At 45.5% G+C, this 26,007-nt stretch overlaps 1 protein-coding gene across 5 annotated transcripts in view; it reads right to left on the bottom strand.

The window, feature by feature from the left end:
• The window catches only part of TSNARE1 (t-SNARE domain containing 1), a 495,466-nt gene that overhangs the window by 414,958 nt on the left and 54,501 nt on the right, over window positions 1–26,007 (bottom strand). The gene's annotated exons all lie outside the window — the stretch shown is intronic.

The following is a 26,007-nucleotide window of genomic DNA, read 5'->3' as shown; positions in this document are numbered from 1 at the left end:
ATTGACTACAAGAAGATACAGGAGGATAGGGAGGTGTTTGGTGGTTGTTGTTGTGTTGTTTTCACTGTGGACTGTAAAAAGCCTGAATGAGCTGCTTTGATTTCTCTGTCCCCAGCGGTCCCCAGATGGGAAGGAGCACTAAGGGAAGGTTAAAAACCCCAACATGAGAGGCAAAGATATCGTGGTTTTCACATCAAACTCCACTTCAAATTCTGATGTCTCTGACACACAGTACCCTCCACTCGCCTTTAATCAGCTCACTCTTTGCCATGTAAGTTAGTGCCAGTGGTTATAACAACCCCATCGCACTATTAAGCCATGCCCACCAGCCCTACCAAATTCCTTCTTGAAAGCAGACTTCCTAAATTCCTCCTCCTCACCACATTCAGTTCCCATGCACCACCACAGTGTGACAGACAAATCTTGGCATTTTAACCAGCAATTCCTCTTTATCAGAAGTGAAAGGGAGTGGTGGTAAGGGACTGAGGTAGAAGGGTACCCAAGGAAAACAACTGCAGGGCTACACCACAGGAGGGACGTGAAGCTGTTGATGGGAGTCCAGAGGAGGCCACGGAGATGCTGCAAGGGCTGGAGCAGCTCTGCTCTGGAGCCAGGCTGAGAGAGCTGGGCTGGGGCAGCCTGGACAAGAGAAGGCTCCTGAAGGGGAGACCTGAGAGCAGCTCCAGTGCCTGAAGGGGCTGCAGGAAACCTGGAGAGGGGCTTGGGACAAGGGCCTGTAGGGACAGGCCAAGGGGAATGGCTTTAACCTGCCAGAGGGGAGACTGAGATGAGCTCTTAGGCAGAAGCTCTTCCCTGTGAGGGTGCTGAGGCGCTGGCACAGGGTGCCCAGAGAAGCTGGGGCTGCCCCATCCCTGGCAGTGTTCAAGGGCAGGTTGGACCCAGGGGCTTGGAACAAGCTGCTCTAGTGGAAGGTGTCCCTGTCCATGGCAGGGGTTGGAACTGGATGAGCTTTAAGGTCCTTTCCAGACGAAACCATGTAAGATGGTGTTTTCCAGCCTGCAAGAGGACAGCAAAGCAGGTAAACAATACAGGGAGTGCCAGAGCATCCCCATGGGCTGCATCATTAGCTCCCTGTTCTGCCAGTATGCTGAACAGCAATACAGGAGACACCTGGGGGCAAAGTACAATGCATGGCTCCATCCTACATCCGTTAGAACACCACTTTATACCTTTACATCCCTCTACATCTATATCTGGCTTCCCAAGAAGGAAAAGAAGAAAGGAAGAGAAAGAGAAAATACAAGCAGGATGAAATCTGCCTGAGGACATTTATCTGCTCTCCCACTTTACCCTACAGACATTGTCCCCATCTCCACCATACACAGGCCTTGCCTATGCAGCAGCACTGACAACCTGAGAGGTGCAGAGGAAGAAAAAGGGCATTTAATGAAAAACCATAGCATGAAGATTCTGCCAATCAATGTCCTGTGTGCAACAGCATTTCATGCAAAGCTAAATCCATTCGCAAAAGTTCAAATAATTAAGCAAATGCATTAAAATTTGTAGTTTTACCATCCTTGAATGCTCAAAACGCCCCCAGAAACCACTGGGGAAGCTAAGTGCTCAGCCAAACCGAGCATTTTAAATCCATAGAAAGCACTGAATCAGTGCACAACGCTCCAGACAAGCGGTACCCAACTCATCAGTCTCTGTTTGCCCCTATATTTCATGCACGTTGAGCAGTTGCACTCCTGCATCCCTGCTCACTAGACATGCTTAGAGATGCCAGGGACTTCCCAAGCAGCAAAATCTTCATTTCCATGAGAACCTCTGCAGAACTTGAGAATGGAAGAGCATCCCTAACACCAGTTTTTATTCAGAAATAGCTCCATTTTACAGCGTCTTGGATTCCCATGCAGCTCCAGAATGTCATGTTTGTTATTAGAAATAACATCCAAACCTGTTTTCCTTAGTTCATTCATAGCAAGAGGTGCTTCTTTGCGGGTGAACTTTCAGCCTGTTTCAGCAAGCAGAACTGCCTCACTTCTTGCACAAACTGCCTCATCCCTTTTTACATTATTCATACTCCAAACTGCTATTTCCCTTGTTTAAGCAAACCAGAACAAAATACCCAGGGTTTCAGTGTCAGTTTTGTGTCTTTCAAGGAGGTGAAAACGCTGTCGATGGATTTCCTCCTCAAGCAAAACGTTTGCTGGACCAACAGCCTGCTGTAATTAAGGTTAGAAACCTCAATTAAAAGAGAGAATCCAGCTTTTGTTATGTTGTTTCTTCCCATGACAAAACCGCTGCTCCCATACGTGATGCGTGAACTCCAGGCTGCTGCCAGATAAAAAGCATCATACAGATATGTAATGACAGGAATTATTAAACATTATTGTGTGTTTAAAATCTCAACACATTGCAGGAGGGGTTTCTTAAAGGTGCTGGACCAACATGCAAAGAATTGGAGATGGGTAAGGAGTAATTAGAGAGGCAACTCCCATCCCTGGCCTGGCTGTCAGCCCAGTCCTCAGGGCATTTGTCATGGCCTGAAGCTTTCACTGGCTCCATATTGACAGATGGGGAGTGCAATAAAAAAGCAGGAAAAATGCTTTATCCAGGACCTTCTCCACATTAATTAAAGACTTGGTGATGAGACAGAAGCAACAAAGCAAATCACTGCAGGCAACGAGTTTTTGCCTATGGAGCATCATCAAATGATGGCAGGTACCAGCAAATGATGGTATTGCTTCCTCCTGGGAAACTTACTGGGATTTGCTTATGTTCAGAGGAGCTGCATTTATTCTAGTCTGCATACAGGAAAAAACACAGAATCCCAGAATGGTTTGGGCTGGAAGGGACCTTAAAGCTCATCCAGTTCCAAACCCCTGCCACGGGCAGGGACACCTTCCACTTGCTCCAAGCCCATGTCCAACTTGGCCTTGAACACTGCCAGGGATGGGGCAGCCACAGCTTCTCTGGGCACCCTGTGCCAGCGCTTCAGTACCCTCACAGGGAAGAACTTCTGCCTAAAAGCTCATCTCAGTCTCCCCTCTGGCAGGTTAAAGCCATTCCCCTTGGCCTGCCCCTACAGGCCCTTGTCCAAAGCCCCTCTCCAGGTTTCCTGCAGCCCCTTTAGGCTCTGGGAACTACTCTAAGATCTCCCTGGAGCCTTCTTTTCTCCAGGCTGAACAACCCCAGCTCTCTTCCCTATATTCCTAAAGTCCTCATGAAGCCAAAGAAAAAACCCAAAAAGTACAAAGAAGACCAATGACAACAAAAAAACCACCAAAAATAAGGAATGACTGTATTCCTTAAGCAGCCAAGCTGCACCAAGCAATCACCTGCGATTGCTTTTGGCACCAATTACCCTCTCAGCTGCATCTGAAAGTTCAGTGTGCATCACTCTGCACACTGCAGGGAAGGACCAAGCAGCACCAGCATCCAAGTGGATTCAAATCAACACCAAAGGGAATAAAGAGTAAGTAAATAAATCTGTGCAAATATAAAATATATCATATATTAGATATATATATATAAGGTATAAATATATGTCCCTGGCCATGGAACTAGTTTGGAACTAGATGATCTTTGAGGTCCTTTCCAACCCAAACCATTCTATGATTCAATATCTACGTATAAAATGTTATAAATAAATTGTGTGCACATATTGACATGTATTTGGGTAACTTCCTATCTAACATGTTTGGCTTAAAGGCTTAAGCACCAGCAGCAGATTAACCACAGAGACCCTCTGCTCCCCACTCACCCACATCCTTGGTCACTTGGGATGCTTGAGCAGAGCAAGGGAACATCCCAGCTCTCTTCCTACCCCATTCACCAGCTGCATTTACAAAGCCTTATGTTACAGCTAAAGACATGTTAACTGTAACGAGAATGCCCATCCTTTTCAAAAAACAGGTGGGAATGATGCAAAGAACAATGGGATTCTCCTCCTATCTCCTCCTGGGATATCTGGGAACAATGGGATATCTCCTCCTAGATGTATCTATCACATCCGTGTTGTTTTTCTATTCTGGGTTTCCTTTGCAGAACTTGCATATATTACACAGTGAAGATGGGTGGAAAGAGCAGGGAGGAAAACTGGAGGATAGACACCTAATGCAATTATAACACCTAAGCCAAGCTATTAGAGAGCTGCAGGGGACAAGGACAGGAAGATCAGGTACTCAGAAGCACATTCCTGCCTTGAATAAATCCTGCTACTCCCATGAGCTTTGCCAGCATAGCCCCAACGTCCAACACCTTCAGCATCAAGGGCAGGAGTTGCCTGTCCTTAGCATCATGGTTTACACCAACAGAGAGAAGCTGTTCTGGTACACCTGGAAAAGCGTGATGCAGATGAAGCACAGCAGAGCTTTCATTATAGAATAAGAATTGATTGTATAGAGCACATCAAGGTGATGGGGGAGGTTTTTCCTGCAAAGCTGAGTTCTGCAGGACACGGGGCTGTTGGGATGCTGGTACTAACATCTGTGTGTCAGTGGACATCTGCGGCCACCACTGCAGGTGGGTTCCTGCAGCAAAAGCCCGGCTGTGTAAAACACCATTTACCAAATGCATTCCTCTGAGTCACAGCTATTAGGTTTTAATATGAAAACTACCATTGGTAGAGTAAAAAGCAAATGCCACCATGGAGACAGGAGCCTGCTTTGCCCTGAGCTTCATCAGAAGTGGCAAGATCTCAGGGTGGATGCAGATCATAGAATGGTTTGGGTTGGAAAGGACCTTAAGATCATCCAGTTCCAACCCCCTGCCACAGGCAGGGACACCTCACACTAAACCATGCCACCCAAGGCTTTGTCCAACCTGGCCTTGAACACTGCCAGGGATGGAGCATTCACAACTTCCTTGGGCAACCCATTCCAGTGCCTCAGCACCCTTACAGTAAAGAACTTCTTCTGTAAATAACCTGAACTTCCCCTGTTTCAGTTTGAACCCATCACCTCTTGTCCTATTGCTGCAGTCCCTGGTGAAGAGCCCCTCTCCAGCATCCTTGAAGCCCCCTTCAGACACTGGAAAGATCTCTAACATTTTAGAAAGAGAGGGGAAATACAAATTAAACTCAGCTTTTCACAGCACAAACAAGGCACTTCTGAAGAATGGAGAGGGTGAAACCTTTGACTACTTCCGGAGAGTGACTTTTCTGACCATGGTGCTTTAGATGGCACTTTTGAAGGTTATGGTTGAAGGGGGCTCATCCAGCAAAGCCTTCAGTTGAGCAAAATCATACCCACATGTACAACCCAAGGACAAGAGAAGGCAAGGACAAAACTTCAGGCAAGCACTGTGAACACCCATGGGGCTGCTGCCTTGCTTGGGAAGTCTCCCCATGCCTCTACCTTCTGCAACAGCATCCCAAACTGATTTACTAGCAGTATCATTCATAGGAGCATCCAGGTTCAATAAACAGCAAGGCATATCTTACCCCAAGGTCAAGAGCAATCTAGAACTGTGATTCACATCCACCCAACCAGGCAATAGGAGTGAACAGCACCACTTGCATCTTCACAGACCTGCTCCCAACAGTGAACTGCCTGTGAATAATCTATGGAGAACTCTGTAGAGGAAGCAACTGAGGATAACACCAAGTTCAAAGTGGGCTTAAAATAAAACCCGGCTAATTCACACTTGGGAAGCATTCCTCCCCATGTACCTCTTCCAGGAATAACCCACTGGCAATATCAAGTTTACAAGTGCACACAGGTTAATCCTAGTTGATCGCTAACAGCATCATCCTTCTCCCAGTACCCCAGCAAGGTGCAAGCATGTACCATGACTGGTCCAGGTTTGCTTCTGAAAGCAACAACTAGGAAGACAAACCAAAGGCCTCTCTAAAGGCGAGCAAGTAAGGTTTTACATGCTACATAGATGCCTGACACCGTGTGCAATCAGAAGGAGTGATGCAAATACTCATATGGGTAAATACAAGGAAAAGCTAAAGTTTACGTTTCATGGACAGCAAGAGAAAACATTGCTGCTTCTTTGCACAATATGAGAACATTTTGGGGGGCTGAGAGCAGTATCTGCTTGCAGTAAACCTCCACTACCTGCCCTCGAGGTTATCTGCATACTCAACAGGAGGAACAAGCCTTTAGTAATAGGAACTTAAACATGAAGATATTATAACTAAAGCATTATATACCCTGCCACCAAACCCACTTCCCTTTTGAGAGACATCCCTGGGCTGATCATCCATGCTCTCAAAAACCCCACAAATCTGAGGCAACTCAAAGGGAATCTCTGCTTCCCCATCCTCCCCAAGCACAAAGAGGATGCTCTTTAAATCGAGTGACAATCTACAGTTCACAAAGGACAGAACAACTGAAGTTTGAGGACAGAAAGGACAAAATATGGTGAAAAATCATAAGCAAAGTCTGAATTTGGCTATTTCCAACAGCATCCACCCTCCTTCTTCAGCAGCTCTGTCCTTAGCTGCGTTCTCTTAGCATAACATCCTGTTGAAAACTAACAGTGAGTTTCTCCAGCCTAAATATAGTGGTGATATTTTTGTTCTGCTAATTGATCAAAAAGGGAAAAAAGGGGGAAAAAAAAAGTTAACTTTTGCTCTACCAGAGCAACAGCTTCTTGGCATGGAATGATGTTATTTAAAACCAGTGCAGAGGCTTTAAGCCAGCAAGTCTGCCACAGAAGGAGTTCTCTGCAGGCCCCTTCTATGGCCTGCAAAGCTGATAATTAGTTTCTAAGAAATAAATGTGACTTGTAGCTTGCAATCTACCTTTTAAACAGCAGGCTTGGTATTCTTTCACATGCAGCCCTGCTGACCTTCACACCTGTAGCAGTCCCTTCATTAAATAGCCTTATTAGACTTGTTGCTGAGATTTACCACGTGGACAGCATGTCCAAGATGGTAACTCCAAATAAAGGAAGGACAAGGCTTCAGGTAGGACATATCTCAAAAGAATCTGATGCTTCTACTTTATATTTTCATGCATTGACTCTCCAAACAGGCCAGACTTAGAATCATAGACTCATAGCATCAACCAGGTTGGAGAAGACCTTTAAGATCATCAAGTCCAACCCTTACCCCAGCACTGCCAAGGCCACCACTAACCCATGTCACTAAGGTCCTCACCTACATGGGTTTTGAACAGTTCCATGGATGGTGATTCCACCCCTTCCATGAGCAGCCTGTTCCAGGGCCTGACCACCCTCTCAATGAAGGAATTGCTCCTAATATCTATTATGTCCCACTCTAAAAGCAACTACAGCTCTTTGGCAGGGCAAAGCAAACTCCTCTAGATATAGTTATTTCTCATTCAATTTAAGAACAGAGTCGGAGTCGTTCACAACTTTGTCATTCCCTGAAGCTTTTAGATCTTGAGGGAAAAGGAGTGATTTTAGTGCACATCTTCAAACAAAGCACATTTCAGTGCTTCACAGGGACATTTTGATGCATCGGTAGATGTCACGCCTTTGCAATCTGCAGTAAGTGCGTGTTCTGGGAATCAACACATCATCACTGCTTCTAGAAGCAGCAGAAATGGACCAAAAATGGAATAGACGTTGATATCTTTTGGCCTAGGAAAGAAGGCAGATTGCTTCCTGGGAACACGTTTGGAGTCCAACTCTCCAACCTAGCTCCAAGCAGTGGCACAGAGTTATTTACAGGCAACACGGACCTATACCAAAATTTACTGAGTGCATTAGATGCTTTCCACTTCGTCTCAAATCACTTCAGCTCAGCGTTTTTCAGCCCATACCTACTGACTACTTTGTCCTTTACTGAAGACACCATGAACCAAGGCTGGAGAGAGCCTTGGGTGACGTGATTTAGTGCAAGGTGTCCCTGTCCATGGCAGGGGTGTTGGAACTGGATGATCTTAAGGTCCTTTCCAACCCAAAACATTCTATGAGTCTATGACACAAGACTTTCTGCCCAGCAATCTAAAGTGCAAAGGCAACTAGAAGTCCAAAGGACGTTCATGGAGCTCCTCTAGATCACATGAAGTCCAATCAGAGAAGAGTGGACATAAGAGAAGAGTGGACATAATCTAGTAAATCCTCTCTAGTTGCAACATTAGGACTCAGGCAGTTCAAAGAATCAGAAGGGTTTGGGTTAGCAAGGACCTCAAGATCATCCACTTCCAACCCACTGCCACGGGCAGGGACACCTCACACTAGACCATGTCACCCAAGGCTCTGTCCAACCTGGCCTTGAACACTGCCAGGGATGGAGCATTCACCACTTCTTTGAGTACCCTGTGCCAGTGTCTCAGCACCCTCACAGTAAAGAACTTCTTCCTTATCTCCAACCTGAACTTCCCGTTTCACCTTGAACCCATCACCCCTTGTCCTATCCCTACAGTCCCTGATGAAGAGTTCCTCTCCAGCATCCTTGTAGCCCCCTTCAGATATATGAAGGGAGTTTGTAGAGAACAACAAGAAAAGCCCAACGTGCAAGTCGGGTACCAGCTGATATGACAGGAGGCCTCTCCTCAAGCATCTCAGAAGTGGTTTGCAAGTGCACAAGGGAAAAGAGGGAGAGGTCCATAATTGCAAAATGAAGTTAAGAAATCAGCACCTTTTCCACAGCCAGAACCACTTGCAAACAACAGAAATCCTGGCTACAGAGAAACCTGAAGACTCAGCCTCTATATGATAAAGGAGAATAACACTGACCTACTTTCAGCACACTTGCAAAGCTGCTGGAGATGCTACAATGAAAAGCACTAAACTTAAAGCAATACTGCCCAAGATATACAGGAATAAGGTTATCACTGAAATGCAGCAATGCATTTTCTACAGTGAAGGTAGCAGATAAGAGATCAAATAATACAGAGAGCAAGACAACTTCTTTTTTGGAAGATATGGCTTTAAAAAGCATCCAGGACACACTCTTGCAATTGGTGCCCCAGATCTTTAATAATCACAGAAAGCAAAATTAACTTTGCTCCATGGTAAGGAAGAACCCTATGAGATAACCTGCACGGAGCTCAATTTATTAGCTTAAAATATGGTGATGAGTTGATCCAGCCAGGAGTCACATCTATATGGGAAGAAGGGATTAATCAGGCCTTGTGTGATTCAAAGGAAGACCTCTGCAGTAAAGTGATGTATAAAGAGCAGAAAGTTCTTCAGCACAGAGAAGAAAGAGGTCTTGGACACTGTATTTAGCTTTGCTAGGGGAAAGCAAAACTGGGCTGTCAAGTTCTTTATCAACGACATAGCTTCGTCCTTGCACTCCTACAACCACAAAAGTGAAGCTCAAACCTCAACCAAGATGCACATCAAAATTACTGTTTTTACAGAAACAGGCTGAATTTGCCTTTACCACTTAGAAAGCCAAGCTTACAAATCTTCTGCAATGGGTTAAAACTTAAACAGGGGAAGTTTAGATTGGATATAAGGAGGAAATTATTTACTGTGAGGGTGGTGAGGCACTGGAATGGGTTGCCCACGGAAGTTCTGAATGCTCCATCTCTGGTGGCATTCGAGGCCAGGCTGGACAGAGTCCTGGGTAACATGGTTTAGTGTGAGGTGTCCCTGCCCATGGCAGGGGGGTTGGAACTGGATGATTTTAAGGTCCTTTCCAACCCAAACCATTCTGTGATTCTATGATTTATTCCCCATATTCCCATCAAATGAAAAGGCATTATTTCCTCAAGATGGAAAGACAAAGGCAATCTTCACAAGAAGGGGCCTTGGCTAAGCAGAACCTGAGTGTGACCATATGGTTTGCACAACAACAGAGCTAAACATAGCGTGTCCATCAGGGAAGACTTGAGAGCATGAAAAGCAACCATCAGCTCTTGCTTCAAAGATCTATGTTGTACCACTCAGCATTTGATCCTTCCATTTTGGCCATAAGACCACCAACTGCATACCACCTTAGCTCCCCACAGAGGTCCTATTCAGACATAAAATGGGTACCAAGAAACACCCTTACACACCCATCTTAGCTGTAGGTGGACTTGCATAAAGACACTTGCTTTTAAAAAGAGTTGAGAGATTAGCAAACCCTTGGGAAGAGGTTATCAGAGCACCTATTGATGCTCACCCAGGCTGCGCCAATAGGAAAGAGAATAAACATTCACCAGCTCATTTGCAGACCCATCTATTTGCCTGGCAGGGGTGAGGACATGCTACCCACAGGCAGAGAAACCTTCCCCTACACCAGGTTGCTCCAAGCCCCATCCAACCTGGCCTTGAACACCGCGAGGAATGGGGCATCTACCACCACCTCTCTGTTTCAGCGCCTCACCATCCTCAGAGTAAAGAATTTCATCGCTCCATTTAGACTGAATCTCCCTCTTTTAGTTCAAAACCATTAGCCCTTGTCCTTTCACTACAGCTGCTATTGAAAGTCTGTCCCCACCTTTCTTACAAACCCCTTTTAAGTACTGAAAGGCTCCAAGGTCTCCCCAGAGAGAGGATAATTCAACCTCTTAAACAAGCAAGTGAATAGCAGCAATTAACTATTTAGAAGCCATCAATAAATGGGAGCACACCCTGCAGCCCAGCAGCACATAGAGGCTTAAGCTGTACTACGGGGAACACACAGAATCACAGAATGGTTTCGGTTAGCAAGAACCTTAAGATCATCCAGTTCCAACCCCCTGCCAGGGGCATCAAGACGTTGTGAGCCCAACAGACTCACTGGCAATAGCCAATTCTATGCCATCCTATGAGCACCTGCACCTAGAGGTGATTCCCCAAGCATGGGCTCATCCATCCCAGACATCAGCGGCCCCAGGGGTGTTTTCCCATCCTCTGCACTGTTTGTTTTGCAATAACTCAAGCTGTGGTGCTTTCAGGGCTTCTCCTCAGAGAGTATTTCCCACCTTCAGGGATGTCGCTCTGGAAGCATTTTTCTTCCCAAACTAATCTTTGGAAGAATCTGACAGCAACAAAAATGTAATAAACCAACCAGTCGGATTATAGATATATTACAGGTTTATATATATTACAGTTGGAGAAAGATGAAAGGCTATATTGTTAAGAGAGAGAATTCCAACAGCTTCCACAATGTAGCCTCTGCATACACAGAGGAAGAAAGGGAACTGAAGCAGCTTATACTTTGTCTTATAAGTCCCCTAAAATAACCCAGCTTCTGATCCTCAGCTCACATCAGGAGAATGACACTGAAAAGCCTAATAAAGACCTGCCAAATATCTCACTGGGACAAAAATACCTGTGCATTCATACCAGCTCTTGCTAATACATTCTGTGAAGCAATATGAGGAATGGAAAGCAGGACTGTCTGCTTAAAACTCAAATATTCAAGAGCAGAAGGAAGCATACACAGAGCTATCAAGGTCTTCGTCATTTTGAATACCAACCACTGCAATCAGACTTCAATCATTGAGTCACAAAATGGTTTGGGTTGGAAAGGACCTTAAGATCATCCAGTTCCAATACCCCTGCCATGGGTAGGACACTTCACACTAGACCATGGCACCCAAGGCTCTGTCCAGTCTGGCCTTGAACACTGCCAGGGATGGAGCATTCCCCACTTCCCTGGGCAACCCATTCCAGTGCCTCACCACTGTCACAGTAAAGAACTTCTTCCTTATATCCAATCTAAACTTCCCCTGTTTCAGTTTGAACCCATCACCCCTTGTCCTATCACTCCAGTCCCTGATGAAGAGTCCCTCTCCACATCCTTGCAGCCCCCTTCACACACTGGAAGCTGCTCTGAGGTCTCCATGCAGCCTTCTCTTCTCCAGGCTGAACAGCCCCAGTGTTCTCAGCCTGTCTCCATACAGGAGGTGCTCCAGCCCCTGATCATCCTCGTGGCCTCCTCTGGACTTGCTCCAACAGCTCCATGTCTTCCTTATGTTGAGGACACCAGAACTGCACACAGTGCTGCAAGTGGGGTCTCACCAGAGCAGAGCAGCAGGAGCAATGAGCAGTAACTGTGCAGCTACAGTACCACACAAATACTCTTAATTTCATCAATATTAGAAGACATTAAAAGAAGACTACTGTGTCTCAAGGAGAACAAAATAAAAGCAAAACTTCAGCTACCAGGCTTGGTTGCAGGAAGATTAATCGTAGCTTTTATAATAACAACAATAATTTATTCCACCGACGCACTGGACAGCAGATGATTAAAGATGAGCAAAGGTCTCCACGTGTTTGGATTTACATCAGACCATTCAATCCATTCTGTTACAGAAGAGGCAATTAATCATTGCTGGAGGAGGAAGAAAGCTTAAGAAAACCTTGTGGTTTCCAGTCTCAGAAGTGAGCTCTAACACCTTTAGGAGAGCAGTTCATCTCCACAGGAGCCGAGATGCCTTGAAAAGCTGGTAACTTGGAAGATGTTAGCTTGTTATTTTACAGAAACTGCTACAGCCTTTCATGTTAAGGAATAAAGCAAGCCACGACCCACCACAAGGAACTTCCTAGATCTACAGATTCAAATGCAATCAGAATTCACCAAAAAGATCAATGGGACACATCCAAAGAGAGTGCTAAACAGGATTTGATTGGAAAAGTCTTGGAGCAAGAGGATGAATGCTGCTGCAGTTCCCAGATCACCCTACAGAATCAGTATAGTTTGGGTTGGAAAGGACCTTAAGGTCATACAACTCCAACGCCCTGCCATGGGAGGGATGCCCATGTTCTTGTGCCTCAGCACCCTCACAGTAAAGAACCTCTTCCTGAAGACATCTCTTTTTGCATTGATAACCCATTTTCTGACTGCTGCCTCATCACCCCAGCAGCCACATTTTTACCCCGCTTCCAATCTTACTTTGAGATCTGAAACTCCCAGGGTGGGAATAACTGTTCAAGAAATAAATCTCTTTAATAGCTTAAGGGAAGAACTGAAAGAAAAGATAATTTCACAGTTACCATCAGAGGAGTTCTGGAGAACAGCAGTTTCCTACTGAACATTGAGTAAATCTCTGCAGATTCACTTCGTGAGTTAGGAACACCCTGAGATTCACACCTAAAATAAGACAAAGTTAGAGTCACAGAATAACTTAGATTGGAAGTGACCTCTTGAAGTCTCTGTGTGTCTCCTCCTCAAAGTAACTCCAGTTAGAGCTGCTCAGGCCTTATCCACTGAAGTTCCAAGTATCTCCAAGAATGGAGATCTCAAAACCCCTCCAGGTCCCTGCTTGTGTCTTCAAAAACAATGGTAAGATGCAGACAAAAATGAGGTCTCCCCTCTGATATCTCCTCTTCAGGCTGCACAAACACAGTTCCCAACATCCCTGCTCGTATGTCCTGGGCTCCAACCCTTAGACACTCTGGTGCTCTGCCCTGGAGGTGCTTCAACATACCAATGTCCTTATTGCACTGGGAAGCCCAAAACTGGACCCTGTGTCCAAATGCAGCCTCAGATGTATCAGACAGAGGGGAAGGACCATTTCTATGACCTGCTGACTATGCTTTCATTAACATGGGCTGTGGCTGACCTTCTCTGGCACAATGACACGCTGCTGACTCATGTTCAGATTGGTATTCAGGTCCTTCACTGAGTTTGGGCTTAAAATTCACTGATTTGGACTTCTAAGTGAAGGATGACCTTCCAGTAAACCAACTGGGGGTTAAAGCACAGCCTCGGTGTCTTCTTGCTGATGGGGCTCACTTCAGTTCCAAGTCCTCCTGTTCATCACCCTTTGTCATCAGTCAGTTCTCCAATACCCTCTCAATAGAACTCACTTTCCCCAGGGTTTACAGATCATGGAGTTAATATTTGGTCTTATTATGTGGGGGGAAATAAGAAGGTCCTGAAAAGTTCTGAATACAGAATAGACTAGTTCAGCTTAGAAATTCAACAATATCCACACTTTTCTTTTCCTGAATCCAGAACTCTACAAATATAAAGGCTCTCAGAAACTCTATTAAAATTAAAAATTATAGTATGAAAGAACTTGCATCGAATTAAAGCTTTAAGGGAAAGATGACTCACAGCTTTAAGAATTCCTGTTTCAATTCACTTTACTCACAGCCATAAATATGCTTTCGCAGTCCATCATGAAGATGATGGAGATCCTGGAAAGATGAAAGAAGAGCAGTGGGATGGGAAAGAAAAGCTAACAAAATGAGAGCACAAACTAAAGGATATGAAGACAGGCAGAGAAAGTTTGGGCTGTTCAGCCTGGAGAAGAGAAGCTGCGTGGAGACCTCAGAGCAGCTTCCAGTGTCTGAAGGGGGCTACAAGGATGCTGGAGAGGGACTATTCATTAGAGACTGGAGTGATAGGACAAGGGGTGATGGGTTCAAACTGAAACAGGGGAAGTTCAGGTTAGATATATGGAAGAAGTTCTTTACTGTGAGGGTGGTGAGGCACTGGCACAGGGTGCCCAGAGAAGCTGTGGCTGCCCCATCCTTGGCAGTGTTCAAGGCCAGGTTGGACAGGGCTTGGAGCAACCTGCTCTAGCGTGAGGTGTCCCTGCCCATGGCAGGGGGTGGGAACTGGATGATCTTAAGGTCTTTTCCAACCAAAACCATTCTGTGATTCTATATATGTACAAAGCTTTCACAAATGTATTGCCTGAAAAAGAACACAAAATCCATCTCCCATTCTGCAATGTAATATCCTCGTTCTTCATTTTTGACTGCCAACCAACTACTTCCTTTGGTATCCCTAAGAAAAGCAGTACATGATCACAAAAGGGTAGGAAAAGGCCATATAATTCACATGTGCACTCAGACCTTCCAAGGGAAGGGGGATCTCCTTCCCAAGCATTGTTATTTGATGATGTATTTGAAAACATCTTAAAGAATAAAATGCAACCAAACAAGAACTAACGATCACTGCGCAAAAGCTGCTGCGAGTGGAGCACCAAGTTAAGCAGGAGATTGATTTTCTGTCACCTTTTACACAGAGAAGAATATTCCAAAGAGGAAGTTTGACAGACGAAATAAATGCGTGTTGGTTTGACTCTTCCACCCCCCATCAAACGCTCGTGATCTATGGAGCAGAAGCGAGATAGTGAGAAAAGAAGAGAGGAAAAATAGAACCACAAAGCATAGCATTAGTCCCCAGTATGAAATTCTGTCCTAATAAGGATCTGAGCAATAAAGGAGCCATATAAATATAAAGCAGAAATAAAAGTCTTTATATTAGATAAAGAGATAGCAAAGCAATGAAATACATTCCTTTTCCCCAAGCACTTAGAGGGCAGAAAACACAGCTCAAAAGGTCTCAGCTTAGCTCTTCTTAACATCACTTCATAGAAAAAGCCTATTGGGAGCCAGGTCGCTTGTCTATGAACTGATACCATCAGTACTTGACAGTCCTGCAGGAATTCCAGGAGTAGAAAAACCCAAAAGAGCTCATTTTGGCTCTACCATTCAGCAACGCACCAGAAGACATTCTAGAAACCCAGATGAAGATCCACTCCCACCCGAAAGTGATGCTTGTCAGTACACCTACACACTGCTGCAACAGAGATCAGGAACTAGACGATGCTGACAGAGTGTCAAAGCATGACCTTCAGTCATCCTCTCTGTACAAGGACCAAGTGTTGAAAGGATCCAAGAGGGTACAAGCAAAGACATGGGGTTGGCCAATTCATTTAGCAATCAAAAAGCATTCCCCAGTCCTACCTGGGTTGACACAGGAAGAATGAGGCTGTGGAGCACTGAAAAGCTCTACCATGGAAAGAAAGGGTACCCAACGCAAGGGTAACAGACATTCTGCTCATAAACTTGCCCAGAGATCATATATATATGCACTTCAGGCTTCACCTGAAGGCCTTTATGACTTTAGACGGCATTTTCCCCCTTTATCTTCATGGGATCTGCATTATATCCCATGTTTTGGGGCCGAAAGCTTCAGTGCAGGATTTATTTCACAGCTATGACAAGGTACATTACACTAATTACAATGCACATTACAGCCCGGTATGCAGTGTGCTGTGATAAATAATATAGCGTTATGGTCTATTGGAAACACTGCCATACATCTCTGGACACTGTTGCATGTTGGACCATTCCATAAGGGAGCATTTCTGTAGTACAAGTATGGCTACAGGGATTAATTTATTACCATTTTCAGCACATTGACACTGTTGTAAATGCTGTAGCTTTGGGGAGGGGAAGCAACAGTGGGATTGCCTTCAGGGCTGTAGCATCAGTGGTATTTTCCCTTCAGTAATATACCAATTGCTCTTCATTTTCCACATACACATTTGCCATGTCATGCCCACTGTGAAGTCAGGGAAAGGTTTCCAGCTTTCAAGCTTGTCACATCTGAGAAGCTGGGCTGGAGGGAAGGTAGCAGGTTTGCAGTGTTGAAGACTTGGTGGTGCTAGGAGCATTCTTTCCAAACGAACGCATAAAGCTCCATCGCAGAGGGAAATCTTCTCATTCAATCACCTGCTTCTGAAGTTCTCACATTATTCATCAACAGGGAGGAAATCACCACAAAATATTGCTGCAGAGAAGCAGGAGAGGTCAGATGCTCAATGGTGCACGGACACATTATATGTGCCACCATGAACCTGATGTTTTCCCTGCATGGGAGAGCACTACTCAGACACACTCAGGCTCCATCTAGAGCAACTGGGATAGGTTTATAGGCTCTGCCTTTCTTTGTGATAGAAGAACCAGAGTTGGAGCATCACCCAAGCGCCAAAGCCTCACTCAACTGGAGCAAGATATGTGGGTCCTGTATTTAGTACCAGAATTAGATACCCAAACTTAACGTACTGGTCCAAGTTTGCTGCTGACTTAGGAGCACACAGTATCTATCAAGCCATTTGGCCTTCCGCTCATCCATTCAAAAAACATTAAAAAAACGTTGTGTATGGGATAGAAAAATGCTCCCCTTCACATGTTAGCCCTCACAGATGGTATTTCAAGTCAGTTCCCCTTCCTGTGGAATCACAGAATGGTTTGGGTTGGAAAGGACCTTAAGACCATCCAGTTCCAACCCCCTGCCATAGGCAGGGACACCTCACACTAGACCACGTCACCCAAGGCTCTGTCCAACTTGGCCTTGAACACTGCCAGGGATGGAGCATTTACCTTTCTCAACCCTTCACATCGATCACTGGCACAGGAATCTGCCATCCACGTCTGCATTGAGACTCTTCTCCTCTGGCCAAGCGCAGTCCTACAGACCACACAGTGATTCCCAAACTGCTTTTGACAGGTAAATGATGTTAGCACAGGTTTAGCAAGATGCTGCTGAGTTTGCATGGCCAACCCTGCTGGCAGGATGGCTCTGCTGCTCACCATACGGCATGGAGCCAGCAAAATGTCACCAGTTACAAACGTGTCCTGGACACAAAGAACAAGTCAGAAGGTGTCAGCAACTCTTCTTCAGCCCTGCCTTACACAGAGTGAATTGGATTTGAAAGCAGAACAAAGGAAGCTCTCAGAAAAGCTACCAGCAAAAGAAACAGCTTTAATGTCATGTAAATGGAAGGTAACAGGAAAGGAGAGGAGAAGGTGTTTTGAAATGGGACCAGAAAACCTTGTAGTGACACGGAGCCCCAGCTCAGCAGGGACATAACAGCACATAAAGGAGATCAAGCAGAATGAGATAGCTGCTTAAAACGTCACGGAACTGTGATTATGGCTTAGATCCTATGCAGTTATGGCCTGGAAATAAAGGGCAATAAAGGACATCTCCATGTTCCAAACTGTTGAGGGATACCTCAAGAGAGCACTATAGCCTTTGGCAGGTCCAGACAAGGGGATGTTGATTAGCACAAACTGGAGATGTGGTAGGAAATCAGGCCATTCCTCACACACACCATACATGACCACTTAAAATCCCTCAATCCCAATGGAGACCTGTTCATGAGCTAAGAAAGAGCAGGATCCTCTGAAGTTGTCTTATGCAGGTTCTGTAGATGGAGGAGACAACAAGAACCAGCTCCCACAGCCTGGTGGGATGGGACTTCATAGCATAACATGACCAAACATGAACAGCATCGCGTACAGATCTGTTCTTCAGACAGGCTATACAGGTTCATAAGACTGTTTTCGTGATGTGCTTTTACTGGAAAATCATTCTTTGCATTGTGACTGTAGACAGGGTCAAGATTTCCACTATATTGAATTCAAGGGAGAAGGTGAATGTCAGCAGCACAATGTCCAGGCAAGCCAACATACAATAGCCAGATAGCTCAGTAAGAACAAAAGCCAACATGCTTTAGCTATGCTGGTGCTCCATTCCCATCACTTAGGTTCTCCATGGCATTTCAGAGCTCAGCCATGCCTTAAATTGCTATTAAACATCAATACTTCAAAAGGTGTCCTGCAGCTAAGAGTACAGCTGCATAGCACAGCTATAGCAGCGGGTCTTAGCTTGGCCAAAGACCTAAAGTCATAGAATCACAGAATGGTTTGGGTTGGAAAGAACCTTAAGATCATCCAGTTCCAACCCCCTGCCACGGGCAGAGACACCTTCCACTAGAGCAGGTTGCTCCAAGCCCCATCCAACCTGGCCTTGAACACTGCCAGGGATGGGGCAGCCACAGCTTCTCTGGGCACCCTGTGCCACTGCCTCACCACCATCACAGGGAAGAACTTCTGCCTAAGATCTAACCTAAATCTCCCCTGCTTAAGTCCTTCAGAGAAGTCTCAAATAGGGCTCCAGCATCCTTCTAACAGCCAGAGCAAAGTCCAACCATGAAAACCCATCTGATATCCCGAAATAGTGCTGCTATGGGTGCTCCCACATGCAAAGGGTCAGCAAACCACCATACCCCAACTCAACACAAACAGCAAAGCACAGATTACACCAATGTGAGATGACAGACATTAACACAGGCACTTCCACCAGCATCCCCAGGTCCAAACCACACAGGCCACAGCAGTACTATAGATGCTCCAAAGCAGGCTTGCACACAATTACAGCAGTCCCAAAACAGCTTTTGGGCACTGAATCTTAGAATCACAGTTTCCAGCTTCTCTTTCCCAGACACCCCAGGGGCCCATGTATTACTTTGGGTAAACAGCCAAGAAAAACAAGGCGAGTGCCCAGACATCCCTACTGAGCACACAGGGAAGACTGGACAATGGTTAGAGCCTTACAAACCAGAAAGTTATTATGAAAGAGAGAAATCCACAGCCTTAAACCTCCCATAGGAGTCGAGTTCTTTCCTCCTCTGTATAAATCTCTGCTGTGTCCAACTGCAAGGCAGTGGCCAAAATGTGATATGCAATGCAGTCAGAAAGTCAGAGAGACAATAAGACACCACTGTGTCTGTGTCTAAAGGGAACTATAAAAGGTGGATGGTCCTTCCTGGCTCATGCAGGCAATGAGCAATGCCTGAGTATCCAACTGAGGGTGGTCCAGCTCAGAGCATCTCCCTCAGCACCTCCAACCACCTCACTCAATGCATTCTTCCTCAGCTGTTGAAGATAAAACACATCCAACACAAGGCCAAGAGACACCAGGTTCAACACATTGCAGAGGATGAGTAGAATGCAACTCGCAGAGCAGGCACTGCTGCTAGCCAAGAGCAAAGGAGATCATAAAATAGCACTTTGCCATAGACATGCAGGCAGAACAGCTGCCCTCATCCACCACTGCCAAGAGCTGCTTCGCTCACACTGAGTGCAAGGCTGGCAAGGAGCTGGAGTGTTTAAAAGCTGATTAAAAGTTCTGTGTAGTTTTAATGCACCTCATCAGACTACGCAGAGCGAATGGCTGATGTAAGGGCTGTGTTTCCAGGCAACGAAAGAACCAGCAAATCTCCCCACATCCAACCAGCAAAAGACCCATGTCTATCGCAAACATGGAAGAGATCAAGCAGACCAAGACATCTTTCCAACAACAGATCTCTTCAATGCTTCAACAGCGTGGCAGTAGTAAAAACACATTTAAGCACCAGTAGATGAGTATGCACCTGGAGAATTAACACACTATTAACAATCATAACAGTTATCTTCCATGAGCTGAGCTAATCCAACAAGAAGAGAGCGAAGATCTGGTTGAGTAGATGCAACCACAAAGACATAACTTGAAATAGCTCTGATTTGACCACAACAGGGGGATATAAGGAGAAAGTTTTTTACTGTGAGGGTGGTGAGGCACTGCAATGGGTTGCCCAAGGAAGTGGTGAATGCTCCATCCCTGGCGGTGTTCAAGGACAGGTTGGACAGGGCCTGGGGTGACATGGTTTAGTGTGAGGTGTCCCTGCCCATGGCAGGGGGTTGGAACTGGATGATCTTAAGGTCCGTTCCAACGTGAACCATTCTGTGATTCTACAATTCTATAACCCTGTAGTGGTTTAAGCCCAGCCGGCAACCCAGAACCACACAGCCGCTCACACACTCCCCACCCTTCCTCCCCCCAGCTCCCGGAGGGATGGGAAGGAGAATTGAAAGAATGTAGCTCCCACTACATTCTGTTGAGATCAGAACAGTCCAGTAACTAAGGTATAACCTTAGGTAACAAACCACTACTGCTACCACCAATAATAAGAATGATAAGGGAAATAACAAGGGGAGAGAGTACAACCGCTCACCACCCACCGACCGATACCCAGCCCAACCCGAGCAGTGAACCAGCCCTTCCAGGTAACTGCCCTCAGTTTATATAGTAGGCATGATGTGCTGTGGTATGGAATACCTCTTTGGTCAGTTTGGGTCAGGTGTCCTGTCTCTGCTTCCTCCCGGCTTCCCCTCCTCCCTGGCAGAGCATGAGACTCACAAAGTCCTTGGTCAGACTAAACATGACTGAGCAGCCACTAAAACCATCGGTGTTATCAGTACTGTTCCCAGGGTGAAAGTCAAAACCACAGCACTGCACAGCTACTAAGAACGAGAAAAATGACTGCTACTGCTGAACCCAGGGCAAACCCCAGTTAACAAGATATCCAAGATGCTGGCTGAGGACATGCAAGGAAATGAGGCTTTGCTAACAAGTTTAAAAACTGATTCTTCCTCAGCGACTGTAGCGATAGGACAAGGGGTGATGGGTTCAAACTGAAACAGGGGAAGTTCAGGTTAGATATAAGGAAGAAGTTTGTTACTGTGAAGGTGCTGAGGCACTGGCACAGGGTGGCCAGAGAAGCTGTGGCTGCCCCATCCCTGGCTGTGTTCAAGGCCAGGTTGGACACAAAGGCTTGGAGCAAGCTGCTCTAGTGGAAGGTGTCCCTGCCCATGGCAGGGGATTGGAACTGGATGAGCTTTAAGGTCCCTTCCAACCCAAACCATTCTATGATCCTAAGCTTAAAAATTCACTAACAGCAAGAACCACCATGACGGTGCCAAACTCTTGACAACTGAAAAACAAGAGAGTGAATACTCTCTAAACCTCCTAAGACTCTTTTCCCAGCTCTCTCAAACATTCACTTATGTCTTTTCATAGCAGACAAACCCTCCTTGCTTTCCATTTGAGCAGTGGGATTGAAAAGCTCATGCAACTATGTGCGCTTAGAAAAAAAGCAGACCTATAACTTACCCCTCTGCTCAGGAATCAGATCAAGTGCCACCAGTAAAGCTATTACATTTTCTAAAGGTTTGCTGGACACACATATGTAATACATTCAAATAAAGGTGTGATTTCATTAAGTCAACACATCTGGAGTTTTTAGACAAGCACAGGGTTGTACTTTATAGCAAAGCTCCGTGTTTCTTCAGAACATCAACAGCAGAAAACAGGACAAAAACATTTACAGAAGAATCTGACCATAAAAGGCAGAAAAGTCAAGGTCAGTTTTATCCAGGTGGCAACCCTTCAAAAGCTGGGATTTTGTTTGGTTTGTGTTCATTAGAGGAGATGCTACTACAGAAAAAAGGGGAGAATTCTAGGTGGGTTCATTGAATACATCTCTGTCAGCTCACTTTTCCATGGCTAACATTAGATACTTACACACCCCATCACAGCACTGCCAAATCTGACTTAACAAGATGGGACAGAGTCAGAAAGCTCTTCGCTGTCAAGAACAGTTATGACATTACAGAAAGTCCATCAGCTTTTAGCCCTGTAAATAGTAATTTTCAAAAGCAATCCCAAATCCCAGAGATTTTAGGGAAAAACTGTTTATTCATGAGCCAGCTCCTCTGATTCCTACCCAGCCTTTTTCCTCCACTTGTTCTTTTAGAATTACATTACAAAACAAAGCTCCTATAGTGCAAATAACCCACCAACCTATAGATTTCCCCCACCCCCATTTCACCCTATGTAATTACCTGCTAATTTAGACAGTGAACTCCTATGGTTTGCTTTTAATTATGGCTACCCTCTATTAGTAAAGATCATCAAATTGACTAGGTTGGAAAAGACCTTTAAGATCATCATAGAATCATAGAATGGTTTGGGTTGGAAAAGACTTTAAGATCACCCAGTTCCAACACCCCTGCCATGGGCAGGGACACTCACAGTAGACCATGGCACCCAAGGCTCTGTCCAACCTGGCCTTGAACACTTCCAGGGGTGGAGCATTCACCACTTCTTTGGGTAACTTGTGCCAGTGCAAGCTCTTGTATTATAACTTAGACCACTTGCATCATTGCATGGGTGCAACACATGGCAAATGCTTTTGGAGCTGCAACCTTGTTTTCCCTATTAACAGGCAAAGTAGGCATTTTACAGACCGAGGAAAGAATTAACACATCTGTATCTCCTCATGTCCAAAACACTGTCCTTTTTCTGTGTTATCATTGTTGCTCTATTGCAATTGGAAGAAAAAACCATATTTAACACATGGTTTTCCTGGTCCAATTTGAAGAGCAGGGAAAGAATGGAAATAACACCCTAACAATGTCCCCAGCTGACACCGTGAGGGTATGGAGTTATTTAAAAACACCCTGATACACCCAATTTACTAATCCCTACAGAAATCAATATCCTCAGCACAGGCTGTTGTTTGCCAAGGGAGATCTTGCACTCGCTTTAGTTAACTGAGCTTAGGTCGATACACCACGTTCTATATCCTATCATAAAAATGCCTCCAGCGTAACAATAGGCTTGTTCCAAGCGCAGGGGAAGGAACAGACGGCTTAATGCCAGGGGTAAAAGGTTAATGGGAAAACACAGATATTGTAAATTACTTTTTAATCACTTCTAGGTATTTTTCCCCCGACGTTATAACTACATCCTGAACACCCGCACCTTGTTGAGGAGCGGCAACACTGGCGGGCACAGGCACTGTTCAGCATTTGGCAAAGATGTTTGGATCCCAATGAGGGCTCCAGGGTAAGAGCCACACAGAGCAGCACTGAGGTTGAGCCCTCTCTGTTTGCAGGTTTGCTTAGTTTCTTTCTGCATTACTGCTCTTTTGTTCCTTCACAGAAATGAAGGATTTCTGTCTTCTGCTGCCCAGCTGCACTCTTAAACCAGACAGAGTACAGTTCTTTCTGACTCACAGTATACTTTTACCTTGTAAGATTCCAACATAACATACTTCCCAACTGGCCAGCTTGAGCCAGAGCAAATCACAGAATGGTTTGGGTTGGAAAGGACCTTAAGATCATCCAGTTCCAACTCCCCTGCCATGGACAGGGACACCTCACACTAAACCATGTCACCCAAGGCTCTGTCCAACCTGGCCTTGAACACTGCCAGGGATGGAACATTCATCACTTCTCTGGGCACTCTATGCCAGTGCCTCAGCACCCTCACAGTAAAGAACTTCTTCCTTAGATCCAACCTGAACTTCCCCTGTTTCAGTTTGAACCCATCATCCTCCTACAGTCCCTCAGGACCATCTCAGGCAGTTACACTATTGAGGAGACATGGACTGATGACATGAGCCAACCTGCAGAACAACCTAAAACCAGCAAACATTGATTCAAACCAGCTTCAAATGCAGAAACACTGCCTCAATGACAGGCACCATACCATTCCCATTCCTCTTCATTATCTTGGCCCTACTCTCCTTCCCTAGGTTGCACCTGGCTGGAAGATGGGGGTGGGAAGAGAAATTCAGTTGGGAAGACACCAAGAATTCCAAAATTTATTCAGCATTCCAAATTTCATACAAAAATTGTCCTTTTCTAAAAGACTGATGTCCTTTCCCTTGGAATTAGTACAATAACATATTTGGATAGTACCACAGGGTTTCCTTGTCTTACTGTTTGATGCTGGATCAATATTTCTGGAGTTCTGGAAACCATTCCTGTGCAATGACTACCTCTGCTCTGTAGCTGCCACCAAAATCATTGAATCATAGACTCACAGAATGGTTTGGGTTGGAAAGGACCTTAAGATCCAGTTCCAACCCCTGCCATGGGCAGGGACACCTCACACTAGACCATGTCACCAAACCCACTTTTACACTTACACACAGTTCAACCTTGCAATCTGCATCCCTCAGAACACCCGCTCTAATATCATCCCACACTTGGATTCTCCATCCTCACACACCGGAGGAAAGATCCCCACCACAGCTCCATAAAATAAACTTGCATTTGAAGCAAGCAGGCTAAAACAGAAATATGTTTGGCCTTTTGGATCTCTAAACGCAGAAGTAACTCTAAGCTTCATCCTCACTGCTTAGTAAGAAAGGGGACATCTGCATTTGCAGGAACTTCACATGATGTTCCATGCACTGGCTGCAATCCCAAACCAGCACAGAAGGAGGAGTCTTTAAAACACACCAAAAACCTTCCCAAGCTTGCAACAAGGAGCGAAGAGACAAGTGGCAATGCCCAGGGATGCAGATCATTCAAAAGAGGCTGATGTGCCCCAGAAATGGAGGTGACAGCCAAGAAAGTCTGGCGTGACACACAACAGATTCACTAGCAGCTCGCTGTAGAGGTGAAGGTGGTGGCAAAGATGTCTTTGCTCTTAAGACAAGGAGGCACCTTGGTTGTGGAGACAGTTTCTGTAACCTACAGTTCAAAAGAGAAAGATTAATCCCTATTTCTTTTAGAACTGGATAAATGAATAAATCAAGCTAAATTGTCAGCCCTGTCACAGCATCCCAACCTGAAGGTGGTAGTCAAGTGATAGACGGAGAGTAAGGACAGTCTGATCTTCCCCCCATCCAACCTGAGCTGCAAGAGAGGACATTGATAGGTTAGAAAATAGATGATGGTGGCAGCCACCAGCAGTCTCATGATGCTTTGGGAGGCTGAGGTTGGTACACAGGGCCTTAGAGCACCCTGCTCTAGTGGAAGGTGTCCCTGCCCGTGGCAGGGGTTGGAACTGGATGAGTTTTAAGCTCCCTTCCAACCCAAACCATTCCATGATTCTATGATTTACGTAGCTCATTCATTTTCAGGTGCCGGTGCTTGCTCCAAACACCTGCACAGCCCAGGAAAGCTCTCATCAATCCCTTAATATGTGCTGGAGATTAAGCTCATTTTTGAAGCTGACAAACATCCAGGGGCTGTCCTTCACAATAGCTACTGCAGTGACTGTGATTCCGCTTCCTTGTATTTCCCTGCATCTCAAACAAATCTTTCCTTAACATCCAGGTTTTCCCCATCCAAGGAACGCTCCCAAAACACAAGAAACCCTCTTCCTATGCCGTGCCCAGCAGACACCTCCCCTGGCAAGACAGCAATATTCACATCCAAACATACAAAGCTATCCCTCCTGTTGTATGCTTTGCTGTGCCAAACCCAAACCATACTGCTGAAGTAGAACACGTTCCTGCTTCTTTGGGAAAGACCAGGGAATTTGTGTAGATTCCAGGTTACTCAGAGGTGGTGTTTCTCAAGACAGGCAACCGAGGAAGCTCAGAGCATCAACTCTTTCAATGCTAAGGGGATCAGGACAAGGGCCCAGCAAAGCAGCAATCCCAATGCACCACATCAACACAATTATGCCCACGGCTGTCACTCTGAGGAGGGTTTGCTACAAACATGACATGGAGATTATCATGTTTGCTTGCAGGAATGCTTGCAAGCATTGGGATGAAGGGGAAAAGCAGCAAGACAGGAGCCACAGTGTCTGCAGAGCAAAGCCAGCTCTGCTCACGAAGCAGGGACCACGACGTGGGTGAAATCTGGCCAGAACCCACCCCAGTGCTGAAATGTTGGCCAAGAAACTGGTTTGAGAAAGCATGAAATATGCTGACAGCCTTGTGAGGCTCTAACTGCTCTAAGCCCATTGCTCTAAGGTGGGTTACGTACTGATTGCTAAACATCAGGACATCCACATGAAGGCAGGCATGGGTAGGTACCAGA

Source organism: Pezoporus occidentalis, unplaced genomic scaffold (genome assembly GCF_034315485.1).
Source record: "Pezoporus occidentalis ecotype Australia unplaced genomic scaffold, CSIRO_AGI_Poc_V1 ctg3, whole genome shotgun sequence".
NCBI classification, from domain to species: Eukaryota; Metazoa; Chordata; class Aves; order Psittaciformes; family Psittacidae; genus Pezoporus; species Pezoporus occidentalis.
This window is presented reverse-complemented; position numbering and strand designations above follow the sequence as displayed.